Genomic DNA, 16,734 nt, shown 5'->3' with positions numbered 1-16,734 from the left:
TGGTTTTCCATATTTTCCAACTTTATACAGTTTTCCACTTTTTACAAACTTTTAAGCCTGAGCTGTCCTCTATACTGCTAACATGTTTTTTTGTTCAGTATTATTTAGTATTTCAACACAGAAAGAGTACAACGTTTATAAATCGTTAAGAAAATGTACGTTCTATAAAAATTGTGTTTCGTGAGCTTCGCTCAAAATAATCGGACTATTGAGCATACTAGTCGGCACATCGTCACCCGTCTTCAGACCCAGCATTCATTATTGGATAATATTCGACCGAATAGGCCACGTCCAACACGCAGTGAAAAAAATACAGCAGACTTAGTTGAGAGTGTATACAAAGACCGTGGAGAGTCGATTCGGGTCCGTTCACAGCAACTCGGAGTGACGAAATCTTAAATTGAAAGCGTACAAAATACAACTTGTGCAAGAACTAAGAGGCTACTCGACCTTCCGAAATGACATAGCTTCACTATATGGGTTCTTGAAGAGTTCCAAGAAGATCTAACGTTTTCGAGCCAAATTCAGTTCAGCGATGAGACCCATTTCTCGCTCAATGAAATGGTCGGTGAAAGGTAACCATCTCTGGAGATCATTATCACGCAATGGTAACCGATTATTTGATGCTTGAAATTGAAGCTCGTGATCTTGGCGAGATTTGGTTTGAATCGGATGGCGCCACTTCCTGTGATGTGCATCTGTCAATGGATTTACTGAGAGAACACTTCAGTGAGCGAGTAATTTTACGTTCACCAAGATCGTGTCATATCACACTTTTCGACTCTGGAGTGGGTTTATACATGTTTCAGGAATACTATAAACAGTGAAAATTTGTAGAAACAAATAAAATATTTTTTGAGTTGTACGAGATCTCCGACGGGAAAAAGTTATCAAGTGCTGCGGTGATACCGGCCTTCTCCGCAGGTGAAACCTAATAAATAGTCCCTCAGATTTTCACTTATCTTGTACCCGTCCTTTTCTCACCAAGAAACAGCTCAACGAACAAAGTAATGCTTATGTGGAAATCTGCTTCATTTGACGAGCTATCAAAAAAAAAAAAAAAAAAAATGATATGTATTATTGTGTGCGATCTCCTATGAAATGGTTGAGATAGAATCAGAATCATTGCCATAGCGTATAGCTGCCGATTGGAATAAAGTTTTTGTATGAAAAGCTGTTACAGACTCGTACTACATATGTATATGAAAAAATATCATCCTGGAATACGACATTGCTTAAGGCAACGGTGCAATCTTCGAAGATATTGTTCAAATCGAGTCACTATAAGTACAGCTGTTGACAGCTAATTAGAAACGCTCCCTTTTTGTATCGTTGATGAATATAATGATACTAATTTTTGATATACCGTTATTTATATTTCTAAAAGTCTTTCATTGTTAGTGTTACTCTATTTACTACTAAATTCACTCAGTAGTTGTGAAGTTAAAGATCTTTTAATTTTTTCCCAAATAGTAAGTGCTTTACGATATAGAAGGTCCATTAAGTGCGACAGCTAATTAGAAACAGTTGTTTGAAGAATTAAAATACCTCAAGGTGTTAATTTTTATTAATAATATTATTGATTTCTGGTGGTTTAAAATAGATTATTCAAGTTTTTAAAGAGAAAACGCTGCAGCTGTACACCTACCATGCTAACTAAATTTTTGATTTTCGTCGGCCCGAAAATATGTGCAAAAAAGTTTCGAATAAGGTCAAATGCTAAAAAAACAAGAATTTTCAAACTATTTCCAATGTTGCACGCAAACAAAAAACCGAAAAACTTCAACAGAAATAGGCCGCAGAATTAATACTATTTCTCGAAGAGACCCAAAAAGGAGTTACTCTGACATTCTACGTGAAATACAATGTCCAAATATGCAAGAGAACAATTGCCCGGCGTTTGGTCGAGTCTGGACGTCACGAGTAGACTTTGCCAACCCTTATTGATCTAAGGCAACAAATCAATGACGGTATGTTCGCCGTCCAATAATTCAAGAATTTGATCCTCACTATGTTTGGGAATGTTTTATCTGGAATGATGATGGCCCACTTCATAAGATTTATGGAATTTTAAATAAGGAAAACTACGTCGGCATCCTCAAAAATGTCATGTTGCCATGGGTTGAGGAAAATTTGGCTGTTATAAGGAATATAACAATTCAAAGCATACGTCTAAATTAACACAAAAGTTTTTTAATGGAAATTCTATCAATGTTTTGGAGTGCGAATCGTCCAGCTCAGACTTGAAAAATAACCCAAATATTAATAATCGTTTTGATAAAATATGTACGGTATGGCAAACAACACCATTAGATTATGCTGTCAGAGTCTAATAACATCAATTCGCAGTGGATGTGAAGCAGCGTTGTCCACGGCCTATGCGCACGTAGCGCACAGACAGTTGTACAGCAAGCCAGACACCTCACACCAGTATGTCCCGACAAGTGTCTGTGAAAGCACGATCAGAGATAATGAGATGTTTAACTCCTCTCTCACTTCCAGTGTCACAACTGCTTAACGTCAAAACCACCTAAACTTTGACAGTTGATCGAGTTCAGGAGGTTTTGACGTTTAACAATTGGAAACGAGCGATGGCCAGATTGAAATCTTAGCGAAAAAATATGTAAACGGAGGGATTTGTTGCATCGTTCAAGACCACTTATAAAAAATGTAAAACAATGAAAATTAAATAAATTTGTGAAATTTAAAGGTACTTGATGAAACGTTTTGTAATTTGAAGCATCATAGTATTATTTTCAATGGAAAATGATTAAAAACCTCTAATGAGCTTAAATCTTTTTATTTGATATTCAAAGGTCAAAAGTCAGTTGTTCTAATATACTTTAAAAATATTTAAATAGTTTCTCCATATAATAAACAACCATTATATAGTAATTTTTATTCGTACTAAATGATGGGTCTTTTAATTTAAAACGCACAAAAATTCTTAGTTTGTTCGATCTGGCCATAATGGAAAATGTTATAAAAAACGTATATTTTGAGGCGCTCTAACACTGGAATAAGTTGAACATCCCTTTATTCCTGGCACGATTGTGCTACTGTATTCAACTTCGTACCAAGCAAAGTAGAATTTTGCGATCAGTTGACGCTAGACGCACTAAAAATGTTCCAACAAATTTGAGAAAGATGTTATTTTTTTATTGAGAACAATGAAAAGCATGCAGAATGCTTAATTTGATATAAAAAAAATAAAGCGTTGTAGCAAACAGGATAGAAAAAGATATTATGAACGTTGTCACAAAAATCTTGTAAATATCGAGGGAGACGCCCGAAAAAGTCTTCTTGATAATTACAAAAGAAGATTTTATTTACAATTAAATTCTCAGCCTATGGCAAACAAAAAAGTATGCCCACGTGAAAAGGCATCTTTTGTAGTTGCACTTGCATTAGCAAAGCAAGGCAGACCTTTCAGCGATGGCGAGTTTTTCAGAAACTTATGCGACAATGTTTTGCAATGCTTTGATGAAGGTAAAGAAATGCATTAAATTTTGAAAACCATTCCGTTATCCCTCCTGTATACAGTCCTGTACCAAACAAAGATTGTTAAACTGTAGATATTATGCAATATGCTTAGATGAAAGCACAGATAGTAACAACATATGCCAATTAGTTATTTGTGCAAAAACTGTCAATGATAGATTTGAGACTTTTGAAGAAATTGTCACTACTGTTGCTTTCTTTGATAACGTCACCGGGAAAACTCTATTTGATACTTTACAAGAGCATGTTTTCTCTATAGCGAACATCAATAAATTGAGCGTAATATGTACAGATGGTGTGAAGGTCATGGTGGGCAAAAAAACTGGTTTGATTGGGCGGTTATCTATGAATAACATTAAGGTTCCCGCATTTCATTGTTACATTCACCAACAAGTGCTTTTTTCAAAAGAACTGGGTTGTGTACAAGCAATGGAAACAGCAATTAAAATCATAAATAAAATCAGGGAGGGTCATAATGCGCTTAGCGATAGAAAATTTAAAACTTTCTTAGAAGAAATCGACGCTGAACATAACGATTTACTTTTACACACCGAAGTTCGTTCGCTAAATAGAGGCAAATGTTTGCAAAGGCTTTTCCAACTAAGAACAGAAGTCAAAATATTTCTGGAAATAAATATAGATAATTTAGTTGACCGTAATTTTTAAAAAGTACGTTTACTTATTTGTACGCACTGTTCCGTATTCGTGTTGTCTGCTTGTAGCTTTCCGAATGTACGCTAATAACCAACACAAGCATAACGCGCACACAGTCACGTTGGACAACACTGATGTGAAGTCATATTATAGTATAATGGTTAAGTAACAAAATACTAACTAAAAGTAGGCAAATTTTTGTAATATCATTGTTTTTTTCGTGGAAAATGTTTTTGTTGCTAATTAGTTGTCGCACTCAAATCGTTGATTCCACATGTTTTTGTTAAAATCTTCAAAACAAAAACGAATTTTAAATAAAATTTTTACTATTAGAGTTTAAGTTTAACATAGATTTCAATAAAATAAATGAAAATACAACAAATATACTTGATTTATTGGAAAAAAACATCATTTACTTCAAAAAGAATGTCGTTTCTAATTAGCTTTCAATAGCTGTATATACATAGCTGTCATATTTGGTGTAACGATTTGTTTTGTTTTTGTTCTGTGGAGGAAGCAATGGCTCGATTTTGACCATCCATAGTACTCACACATTAATGCGGAAAATTTTAAACCAACATTCTTTCGATACCTTTATATTTGCTTATAGAAATGATTTGTGTACACGGTTATTTTCAAATGTATTTGCATCGTCTTTCCTAAATTTATTTTACTTGAAGCATTGCCTATAACATACAAGCGGTTTTCATAACTCTTCGGCTTGAAAATAACCGTTATCTTCAGATATTGCAACCATAACTTGAGCACCGCAGTACTTATCAATAATTATTTTTATTTACTTCCATTTTATTTTATTTTAATTCCTCTTTCCTGCTGCTCAAAAGTGAAGGAAGTATTTCAATTTCTTAAAATATCAATTCTGAATGCAAAATACTTGCGGAAACTGACAAAAGGTATGCGGAAATACACCAACATTTATCACACACATGCAGGAATTTATTAAAGGAAAACGTGTAAAACTTCCTTTTGTCTTCCACCGAGACACGTTGCAATAAATGAAAGATAGCAACGCATATACAGAATACACAAAACACATACATATTTACAAGGTATATCACATATTCATGCGAGCACTCGTTTGTAGTGCTGTGAGCGGACACTCAAAGAGTGCATACATTAACATGGTAAGCCTGTGCGAGAAGACAAGCGAAACACATGAAGCGAATGCAGAATTGGCAAGCTTTACATATCCTCTCATATTGTATGAAAACATAAAGGTTGCCACACGTGCGCCGCACCTGCCACACACAGCCGACACAGTTGCAACGACCAACATACACACACATGCATGTGGCATACGCAAAAGCTACAGAGGTTGGACATGCATAAATGAAGTATGAACAGCGGGCAGAGAGACACTGTCGAGAGATAAGGTAAAAAGGATGCGGCGAGCGGCTGGTTGCCTCGTTGCCGATGTTGCTGCGTCAACGAAAATTGCGCTGAAACAGGAAAAATCGCATTTACAGAAATCAAATACAATGTGCGAGTATGTAAACAGCCGTACTGGCAGCAGTAAAAGCAACTGTTGCCGCCCGTCACAACGCTACGCCATCACTTTTCTGATTGCCATACAACGCCGGTAGTCGATTGACAACAAATTGTATGCGCCAGCACAGCTGCCGTTACGACTCCCGTACTGCTGTTGTAATACGGTTGTGTATTGTAACAACTCCCACTTACTGGCAGCTGCTGGCGACAGCAAAAGTTGCAATCGGCAGTTATTACATGCTGTTGTTGCATTATCTGGAAAAATATCGCCAACAGTCTTGCAATATTTGCCATGAATTTTACGGCTGTTGCATGTCACCGTTGTTGCGTCGTAATTCTCTACACACCACTCCTCGCACCGCATGTGTTCTTCGTCTGCCGCTTGGCTGCATCACAGCGCCTACGGGAGCAGTGACAGTGTACTTATTAGCCCAACTCCAGGTAGTGGACACGAAAAGCGTTTCATTTCAAATAGTTTTATGTACTTGCAGCAACTTGGTTGCAGTCAGCTGCTGCAGTACATGACACTCTTCTGTGATAATCAAATTTTAAGTATACAGTTTCGTTAATTATATACATAAAGATGTTGCATACTTTAATTTTTTTGCTTCTCGTTGGACATTCCAACTTCGTTATGCAAATTATGAAAAGGTATTACAAATTTTTGTTTACTAAACGAAATATTAGTACAGCATGACGCACTGTTAGTCAAATGACTAATTCGAAAAATTTGGCAGTTTGCAATGACAGAGATATCAGCCGGTGGATTGCTAAAGTGGAAGAGCATTTTTAACAAACAGTCACCTGAAATGCAAAATAACGTAACAACATTTTCGAAAATTTAGAGTGGCATGAACGAAACACGAAATAAAATGGAACATAAGTGAAAAAAAGTTTATATTAGTTAAAACTGGTCTACATCTGAGCGCAGAACCTGAAAATATTGAACATATGTAATATTATGTATATAATTTGAAGTAATGAAGCGTAATAAATAAGACACTCAATTCCAAATTTTTTGATGGTACGTTATTTTACATTTCAGGTGACGAAATGTTGTTTTTTCCGAAACACTGTCGCCGAAACGACTTAGTAGAATTCGGTGACCCTTTTGTCCTTCTCGGATAGTTTATCAACATCCTCTAAATTCCAAAAAGCTGCAGACACCACCTTTCCGGTCGCTAAGCCGATCTTCACCCTCTTTGGAATACATACCTTCACAGCACGAAAAGGAGCTGCCTTAATGCCGCGATGTCTGAATTTGGTATCCCTGCAAAACTTATACGGCTGTGTAAGCTGACCTTGAGCAGCACCGAAAGCTCCGTCAGAATCGGGAAGGACCTCTCCGAGCCGTTCGATACCAAACCAGGTTTCAGACAAGGTGATTCCTTATCGTGCGACTAAATAGAGAAGGTACCATCGTCTATAAGAGTGTACAGCTGCTGGCTGGCGTATGCCGATGATGATATTGATATCAACACTCTCGCCGTTAGTTCTGCTTTCTCCAGAGTGGACAAGGAAGCAACACAAATGGGTCTGGCAGTGAACGAGGGCAAGACGAAATATTTACAGTCATCAAGCAAACAGTCGTCGCACTCCCGACTTGGCACTCACGTCACTGTTGACAGTCATAGCTTTGAAGTTGTAGATAATATCGTCTATCTTGGAACCAGCGTAAACACCACCAACAATATCAGCCTGGAAATCCAACGCAGGATAACTCTTGCCAACAGGTGTCGCATCGGGCCTACTCATTCATTTGAGAAGCAAAGTCCTCTCTCGACGAACAAAAACCAAACTCTATAAGTCACTCATAATACCCATCCTGCTATATGGTGCAGAGGCTTGAACTATGACAACAACTGATGAGTCGACGTTGCGAGTTTTCGAGAGAAAAGTTCTGCGAAAGATTTATGGTCCTTAGCGTGTTGGCCACGGCGAATATCGCATTCGATGGAACGATGAGCTGTACGAGATATGCGACGACATTGACATAGTTCAGCGAATTAAAAAACAGCGGCTACGCTGGCTAGGTCATGTCGTCCGAATGGACGAAAACAATCCAGCTCTTAAAGTATTCGACGCAGTACCCGCCGGGGAAAGCAGAGGAAGAGAAAGACCTCCACTACTTTGGAAATACCAAGTAGAGAAGGACCTGACTTCACTTGGAATATCTAATTGGCGCTACGTAGCGAAAAGAAGAAACGACTGGCGTGCGCTTGTGAACTCGACTATAATCGCGCAAGCAGTGACTACGCCAATGAAGAAGAAGAAGAAGAATATAGCGCAAAACCAGATATGCCCTGTGAGAAATATATTATGATTCTACATACCTTTGGTGCCATGCAATCCCTTTTATGTTCCAAGTATTTTAAAGATAATATGGAATATATCCTTAAAAGACAATTTGTTAATTTTCATTATGTTATTAATTATTTAGACGACAAAGAACGAAAATGTCTTTTTAAAAAAATATATATATTTTTTTTTTGCAAAAAATATCTGATTGGTTACGTAAAATCGAATACTTAGATTACGGTGAACGTATTAATGAAAACTTAAAAACACCGCAGTCAAGTTCCATTAGTTTGGAGATTGTTAGGCAGGGTAGGCTGTTTTCCGATGGAGTCTTTTATAATTTTGCTTATAAAATTTGCTTAATTTTAATTCCAATTTCTTACTTTGCTATTTTTTTTCGTGCTCACCAACACAGTGACAGATCGTCTCATGCCGACCACTGTTCTACGGGGAAAACCCCAAATCGTTGGAAACTCCATGGTAAGCGGGCGGTAGAAGTGGTGTTAGTCAATCATTCACATTGCGCGCTCATAAGGTTCATTTGGGCATATGTGTTTGAAGAAACAGTGGTTCATAAACTGAAGTTATCATAGAAATTACTTTTTATAAGTTTAAAGAAATAACCTGTTTGGAAACTTTAGGATTCGAAAATTATATCTATGTTTGGAAGAACCTACACTTGTGAACAATTTTTTTCAATAATGAAATTAAACAAATATAAAATAAACAAGTACATTCTCTGATTTAAATTTTGGTACAATAATGCGTGTAGCTACAACAAATGAGATTAAACCAAACACAAAATTTATTATTTCAAATGCTGTTATAAAGGCCTATTAAAAAAAAATGATTACTAAAATAAAATATATATTATACTGGCAGGATTACGATTCTTTCGGCGCTGCGATTTGATGGTACGGATGAATAGAGGTCTTCAGGATTAAAAAATGTAGACACATATACCGCAATCAGACCCATAGTTTTCGAGATATTTTACTTTAAAGTTCCACAACTTTTTGTAATTTATCCTACATTTTATAAATTTATAGTAGTTACAAAAAACTTAAAATTGTTAGGCAATTTTGCAGTTATTACCCACAGTGTAACTTCCCATATATGCGCGCCCTCTCATTTGTAAATATGGAGAACATATTTTGCTCTCACTCCCCTCTTCATGTTTGCCCGCGATGATCCCCTTATATGGACCTAAACATTAGTACTCGTGCCCTAACGGACAAATTGCCACTGAGGGCTAATACGCCCATCCAGTCCTAATGTATATGTAATTATATACATAGTTAATGAAATTCTTTTATTTGCATGATATAAAGGAACATAATTCGATAATTTGTTTGTTTTATTTCATTGTCGTACTTGTCTGGTGATTTTGCTGGCTTGTTATTTCTGACATTTCTTCACATTCAACTTTCGCTGTTGACAATGAAAATAATAAATACAAAATACCTATTAATAATGTTTAAGCAAATTTTCAAAAGAAACCACTAATGCAATTGTTATTTTGCTTCTTCCATTAATATATAATATATATTCATCAAACACCCCACATCTCTTTTTCTGCATAGCAGCAAATGCCTTCTTAACTGCTTTGTATTTATTGACACATTTTTCCTCTCCCTAATTGTCTTTGGTACAATTCTAAAGAGGTAATTTAAATGCGAGTCAAGTGTTTTTAATCAACACAGAATAAATTATTTATTGACGGATTTTTGTTTTTCTACTTTCGATATACCTTTTTCTGTTATATGTATGCTAATTGTTGCTGTTTTCTCTTTCCCAGCACAATCGCTTTCGATTTTTTTGGTAGGTATACGACAACCAGTAATGTTGTAATGGGAAATTGAACTCTTTTATTGCTTAACAATAGGCCCAACAAATGAAATGTGTGGCGAACATTGAACTTGGACCAGTTTGATTGAAGTTCGAGGAAATTTGATATTTGACAAACTTAAAATGTGCCGTAATATCAAACTAGGACATTTAATACTTTGATTGGAAGTCTGATGATAAAATTTAAATACTTTTAATTACGAGCAAACAACCCAAATGGGTTGAGGCTGATCGACTTCGCCGGGCCCGAAATATGGTTATCTGTAGTACTAGATTCCAGCATAAGAAGATACATCAAGTTACATCGCTGCCTTCGGATCGAAAAACCACCAAAAAGATCGATCATGTTCTGATAGACAGAAGACACGTCTCCAGTGTTTGAGATGTGCGTGCGCTACGAGGTCCTAACACCGGCTCGGACCACTATCTGGATTCGCGTCAACGTCAACAAACACAAGGAAGGTTCGACGTCGAGAAGCTGCAATCACAATAGACAGCCGAACGATTTTCTACTAGGCTTGCACTCCCGCTCTCTGAGAGCACTCATCAACAACCCGGAATAAGGGAACTGTGGAACGGCATTTACAACTCCCTACATACAGCTGCAACCGAAACCATTGGTTTTCGGAAAGTGCAAAAGAACAGCTGGTGCGATGAGGAGTGCCGTGTCGCAGCGGCGAGAAAACAGGGTGCCCACCTCGCAACGGTACGATCGACCACAGCACATGCGGTATGGGACAGATACCGAGTTAAAGAGGGAAGCGAGACGCATTTTCAGACAGAAAAAGAAAAAGGCCGAAATGGGTGAGTACGAAAAGCATAATAAGCTGGCCGACAGGGGTAATGCTCGAAAATTCTACGAAAGAATNGAGCTAATCATTCCTTCGAAGGCAATATTCGCCGTTACGTTACGTTATATGCGTAAAGGACCATAAATCTTAAGCAGAACCTTTCTCTAGAAAACATATAATGTAATTTTTGTTCGTCTAAAGGATTCTTTACTTCTCAATTACCTATTTAGTCCAAATCAGCACCTCGTGGTAAGAGTTATTCTGTGTTGAGGCTTACGTTGTGCCTGTCTCTTATACACATCTAGAACTTAAATTATGGAAGCCTGATATTCAAACACGGCGGCGAAGAACTTCTTTGTAAAATATGGTCGGACGAAAGCTTGCCCAACGACTAGAAATTAATTGTGCTATGCCCAATACTCAGAAAGGGCGACCCCACAATCTGCGCCAACTAACGTGGGATAAGCCTCTTCAACATTGCATATAAAGTTCTATCGAGCGTATGGTGTGCAAGATTGAAGCCCACCGTCAACAAACAGATTGAACCTTATCAGTGTGGCTTTAGACCTGGCAAATCAACAGCCGACCAGATATTCACCATGCGCCACATTTGGAAAAGACCCGCGAAAGGAGAATCGACACTCACCACCTCTTCATCGATTTCAAAGCAGCCTTTGACAACACGAAAAGGAGCTGCATTTATGCCGCGATGTCTGAATTTGGTATCCTCGCAAAACTAATACGGCTGTGTGAGCTAACGTTGAGCAGCACCAAAAGCTCCGTCAGTATCGGGAAGGACTTTTCCGAGCCGTTCGATACCAAACGAGGTTTCAGACAAGACGATTTCCTATCATGCGATTTTTTCAACCTGTTTTTGGAGAAAACAGTTCGAGCTGCAGAACTAAATAGAGAAGGTACCATCTTCTATAAGGGTGATATTGATATCATCGGCCTCAATACCCGCGCCGTTACTTCTGCTTTTTCCAGACTGGACAAGGAAGCAAGGCAAATGGGTCTGGCAGTGAACGAGGGCAAGACGAAATATCTCCTGTCATCAAACAAACAGTCGTCGCACTCGCGACTTGGCWCTCACGTCACTGTTGACAGTCATAGCTTTGAAGTTGTAGATAATTTCGTCTATCTKGGAACCAGCGTAAACACCACCAACAATGTCAGCCTAGAAATCCAACACAGGATAACTCTTGCCAACTACTGCTACTTTGAACTAAGTAGGCAATTGAGAAGCAAAGTCCTCTCACGACAAACAAAAACCAAACTCTATAAGTCACCCATAATTCCCGTCCTGCTGGTTCAGAGGCTAGGACAATGACAACAACTGATGAGTCGACGTTATTTATGGTCCTTCGCGCGTTGGCCACTACGAATATCGTATTCGGTGGAACGATGAGCTGTATGAGATATATGACGACATTGACATAGTTCAGCGAATTAAAAGACAGCGGATACGCTGACTAGGTCATGTTATCCGAATGGACGAAAACACTCCACCTCTGAAAGTATTCTACTTTGTAGCCACCGGGGGAAGCAAAGGAAGAGGAAGACCTCCACTCCGTTAGAGGGGGCAAGTGGAGAAGACTTGGCTAGGCTTGGAATATCCAATTGACTCCACGTAGCGAAAAGAAGAAACGACTGGTGGTGTTGTTAGCTCGGCTATGATCGCGTTAGCGGTGTCTACGCCTATTCAGAAGAGAAAGTATATACATATTTAAATATAACGTAAGTAATTGAGAGGATGGAGTAATGTTTAGAAGTTCACGCAAGTGAGGAACGCCCTCTGATTGCCATTCACTTTTTTTTATATTCTTACAACTTCCTGTCTTAGACCAAGTATAGCCTCTAAATACGTATTTGAAGACGAGATAAAGTTTGAAAACGAACAATCTCTCACCTGGATGGGTTCCTCTCCCTCTATCTCTACAGGAAAGTGGAGTTCTTCCTGTTCCTCTGCTTCACCCTGCGGGTACTTTCAGAGCTGGAGTGCTTTCATCCATACATCGAAATGACCTTGACAGTGTAGTCGCTACCTTTTACTTCGCTGAACTATGTCTATGTCATTGTATAATTTGTAGAGCTAATCATTCCTTCGAAGGCAATATTCGCCGTTACGTTACGTTATATGCGTAAAGGACCATAAATCTTAAGCAGAACCTTTCTCTAGAAAACATATAATGTAATTTTTGTTCGTCTAAAGGATTCTTTACTTCTCAATTACCTATTTAGTCCAAATCAGCACCTCGTGGTAAGAGTTATTCTGTGTTTGGTTTCGAAGTTGACATTGTTGTTGCTGTTAATTCTGGTTCCAAGATTAGCTACAACTTCGAAGCTATGACTATCAACGGTTACGTAGAAGCCAAGTCGAGAATGTGATGACTGTTTGTTTGATGCCAGGAGATATTTCGTTGCCCTTGTTCACTGCCAGTCCCGTCTGCTTTGCTTCTTTCTCCAGTCTGGAGAAAGCAGAACTAACGGCGCGGGTATTATCCAGCAGCTGTAAACTCTTGTAGAAAACGGTACCTTCTCTATTTAGTTCTGCAGCTCGAACTGTTTTCTCCAAAAGCAATTTGAAAAAGTCGCACGATAGGGAATAGTCTTGTATGAAACCTCGTTTGGTATTGAACGGCTCGGAGGGGTCCTTCCCGATTCTGAAGGAGCTTTTGGTGCTGCTGATCGTCAGCTCACACAGCCGTATTAGTTTTGCGAGGATACCAAATTCAGATATCGCGGCATAAAGGCAGCTCCTTTTCGTGTTGTCAAAGGCTGCTTTGAAATCGACGAAGAGGTGGTGAGTGTCGATTCTCCTTTCGCCGGTCTTTTCAAAATTTGGCGCGTGGTGAATATCTGGTGGGTTGTTGAGTTTCCAGGTCTGAAACCGGTTGTTGATGGTGGGCTTTAATCTTTCACACAATACGCTCGATAGAACCTTATATGCGATGTTGAAGAGGCTTATCCCACGATAGTTGGCGCAGATTGTGGGGTCGCCCTTTCTGAGTATTGGGCATAGCACAGTTAAATTCTAGTCGTTGGGCAAGCTTTCGTCCGACCATATTTTACAAAGAAGTTCTTCGCCGCCGTGTTTGAATATCAGGCTTCCATAATTTAAGTGTGCTCTGAGCATCGGTGAATAGAGCACCTTTAGGGGTTCTACAAGAGTATGCTCCGGTCTTGAAGTCTTTTGTAAGGCGCCGCATAGTTAGGCAGAATGACCTAAAAGTTGGCATAAGCTAGTAAGTTGGAAAGTGGTACCCTGATTCCTCTTACTAAAGTAAGTATGTGTACCAAATTTCAGAATATTGCGCTTAGAACCGAAGTTTTTGGACTGTATCAGATTTACCAGAACCGTTCATATAGTGATTGGTGACGACTGCTTTATTTTATATATATATTTATATCACTACTTTCATCACCAGACCAATTTTCGTTTTGTTGACCGTCATCATCGTAAATATCATCATATTCTTGATCGCTATTAGGAATAAGTAGACATATCAATAATTTCAATACTTCAGTTGGTTGCTTTCGGTTATTAGTTCTTTTGAATTTTCTCTTTGAACTTATTACCGGATCAGACCTTAGCATAAATGAATTGAATATGTCAATATTATATATATGGTGTTCGCGATATCTTTTAAAACCCTTGTTGCAAGTCTCTTGTGCTTTTTCCCATAATTGGCCGATTGGTAGTAAAGCGTGAGAAATTATTTCAGGGCCATGTATTAAAAACTTATGCATTGTTGGAGGCATACGATAMCAAGGGTATTTATCCACAAAGTACCTAGCAGTGTCCTGGCAAAACTTCGTGAACTTTTCAACATTTATTTTCGTTGGCTACAGTTATTAATATATTGTGCAATCGTTTAATCAAAGTTAAATCCAATATTGTAATTTCGGCTGAAACCTCTGCCTCCCTAAAGAATCGTCGCGCTGTGTTGCCATCATTAAAATTTCCAAACCCTGGCTTTGAAACATCAAAAATCATACCGCAGCGTTTTTTAAATTCGTTTTGTGTTCGTTTTTTATTTTCAGCAACAATATTTTTTTCCAAGTCATTTCGAGCTTGCCATTTTCCTACTGCCAGCTTATAAGACAGATGCAAAAGACACTCAAAGAATCTTATCCATCCGTGCATTATTGATGGTCCAAAGCTTAAGTTATCTGTATGTATTTCTCGTTTCACCATTTTGTCAATATTGTTAAAATCTTTTGATGTTGCACTACAAATGTAGCACTTTTGAGTGGATGTCGTTTGGGTTATCGCATTACAAAATTTCCCATTCACTATAGTAAAAGGTAAAGCGTGCTCAACTTCAATAGATTTTCCATCACATATCGTTTTAGATTTTTTAAGATTTCCAATCTCTTCAGTAASTCTGTTTTTCTAAGCTATTGAAACATCAGAGGATTCCTTAATAAATTCAATTTTCAAAGACCTGCAATAGCGCGTCGAAGATGGAGCAGGATTTTGCAAACTTTTTCGCCCAACACAATACGAATAGGCACAATACTAGTTAGAAAAACAGCAGAATCAGAAGCTTCAACATCATGAAATACTTGCTTATATAAGCTATGGCCTGAGCTACCATCGAATCCCCACTTTGTGTACATACGCAATTTTTGCAAATCCTTTGCGGGAATGGAATCTATTACAGTCCTCTGTGTAATAATCAGACGACATATTGTGTGGTCCAGTAAGGATTGTAAAGATGAACATACAAGCGTATTAGTTGCCTTGATTTGTTTTTTGGAAGGATAACATTTCTTCGCTGGAGACGTGTCTTCCGTCTATCACAACATGATCGATCATGTGGTGGTTTTTCGATCCGGAGACAGCCAGTTAGCTTGGCGAATTTTCTTATGCCGGAATCTACTACTACAGATAACCATAGTTCGGACCCGGCGAAGTCGATCAGCCTCAACCCATTTAGAGATGTTTCCTTGTGGATGCTGAATTTACCGACCATAGTGCCAAAGATACCTTCTTTGCTCACCCTGGCTTTAAAGTCGCCAAGCACGATTTTGGCATCGTGGCGGGGGCAGCTCTCATAAGTGCGCTCCAAGCACTTATAAAAGGCATCTTAGGTCGCATCGTCTTTCTCTTCCGTCGGAGCGTGGACGCAAATTTGCGATATGTTGAAGAACCTAGTTTTGATGCGGATTGTGGCTAGACGCTAGTGAATGATATTACTCAGCGACAGAGTCTCTCTCCCACCGCGAATTCCACACCAAACTTGCGCTCCTTTATATGGCCACTGTAGTAAATGCCACAAGGACCTACTCGTCTGTGTCCTTGTCCCGTCCATCACATTTCTTGGACGGCGGTTATGTCAGCCTTTATTTTTGCGAGGACATTAACCAGCTGGGCAGCTGCACCTTCCCAATTAAGGGACCGGATATTCTAGGTGCATGCGCTCAATTCGTAGTGCTTATTTTCCTTTGCCATGGTCGTCATTAAAAGGGGGATCCCTCATCCGAGGCTGTTGAAAATTTTTCTTTGGGGGTGTTTTTTTACGTGGCGGGTCCCAAACCCAGCGCACAACCCTATCTAGGGAATATTTCGCCTTGTCACTTTAGCTCGCCTTTAAACGGATGTTCTTAGGCTACCCAGAGGATACCTGGTGAAAGACCGGAAGTCGTGAGCTGCTTGAGTCATGTGTAAAGGCATCGTTTCTGGCCACTCCCAAGTGAATGGCGAGCACTTTCCTGACTTTCCTCACTTGCGTGAACTTCTGCACATGACTCCAGCCATTATATGTAGTTCTGGTTATTTCGATATATGCATACAATCGATCCATGTCTCATTCCAACCCTTTAACATGTTACACCTAATAATAGGTTGTCAAAAAAGTCTTGCGGTAGTATTTATTTATGTTTTTTTTATTTGGTAACGGTTTGCTGACTCATGCCCAGCTCTTGGCCGATGCTACGGCTGCTACCGTGCCGGTCCCTTTCGACCAATTAAGCGATTTTATCGCAATTGTCGACGACAGGCCTTCCGGAGCGTGGCGCACCCTCGACCACCTCTACACTAGAACGAAAACGTTGAAACCATCGTTGTGCGGTGGAAATGGAAACTGTATCGGGTCCATAAACTGCACAAATTTTATTGGCGGCTTGA

The sequence above is a fragment of the Bactrocera latifrons genome, unplaced genomic scaffold (assembly GCF_001853355.1).
Source record: "Bactrocera latifrons isolate USDA-ARS-PBARC rearing strain unplaced genomic scaffold, ASM185335v1 scaffold_333, whole genome shotgun sequence".
NCBI classification, from domain to species: domain Eukaryota; kingdom Metazoa; phylum Arthropoda; class Insecta; order Diptera; family Tephritidae; genus Bactrocera; species Bactrocera latifrons.
Note: the sequence above shows the minus strand (reverse complement) of the source record.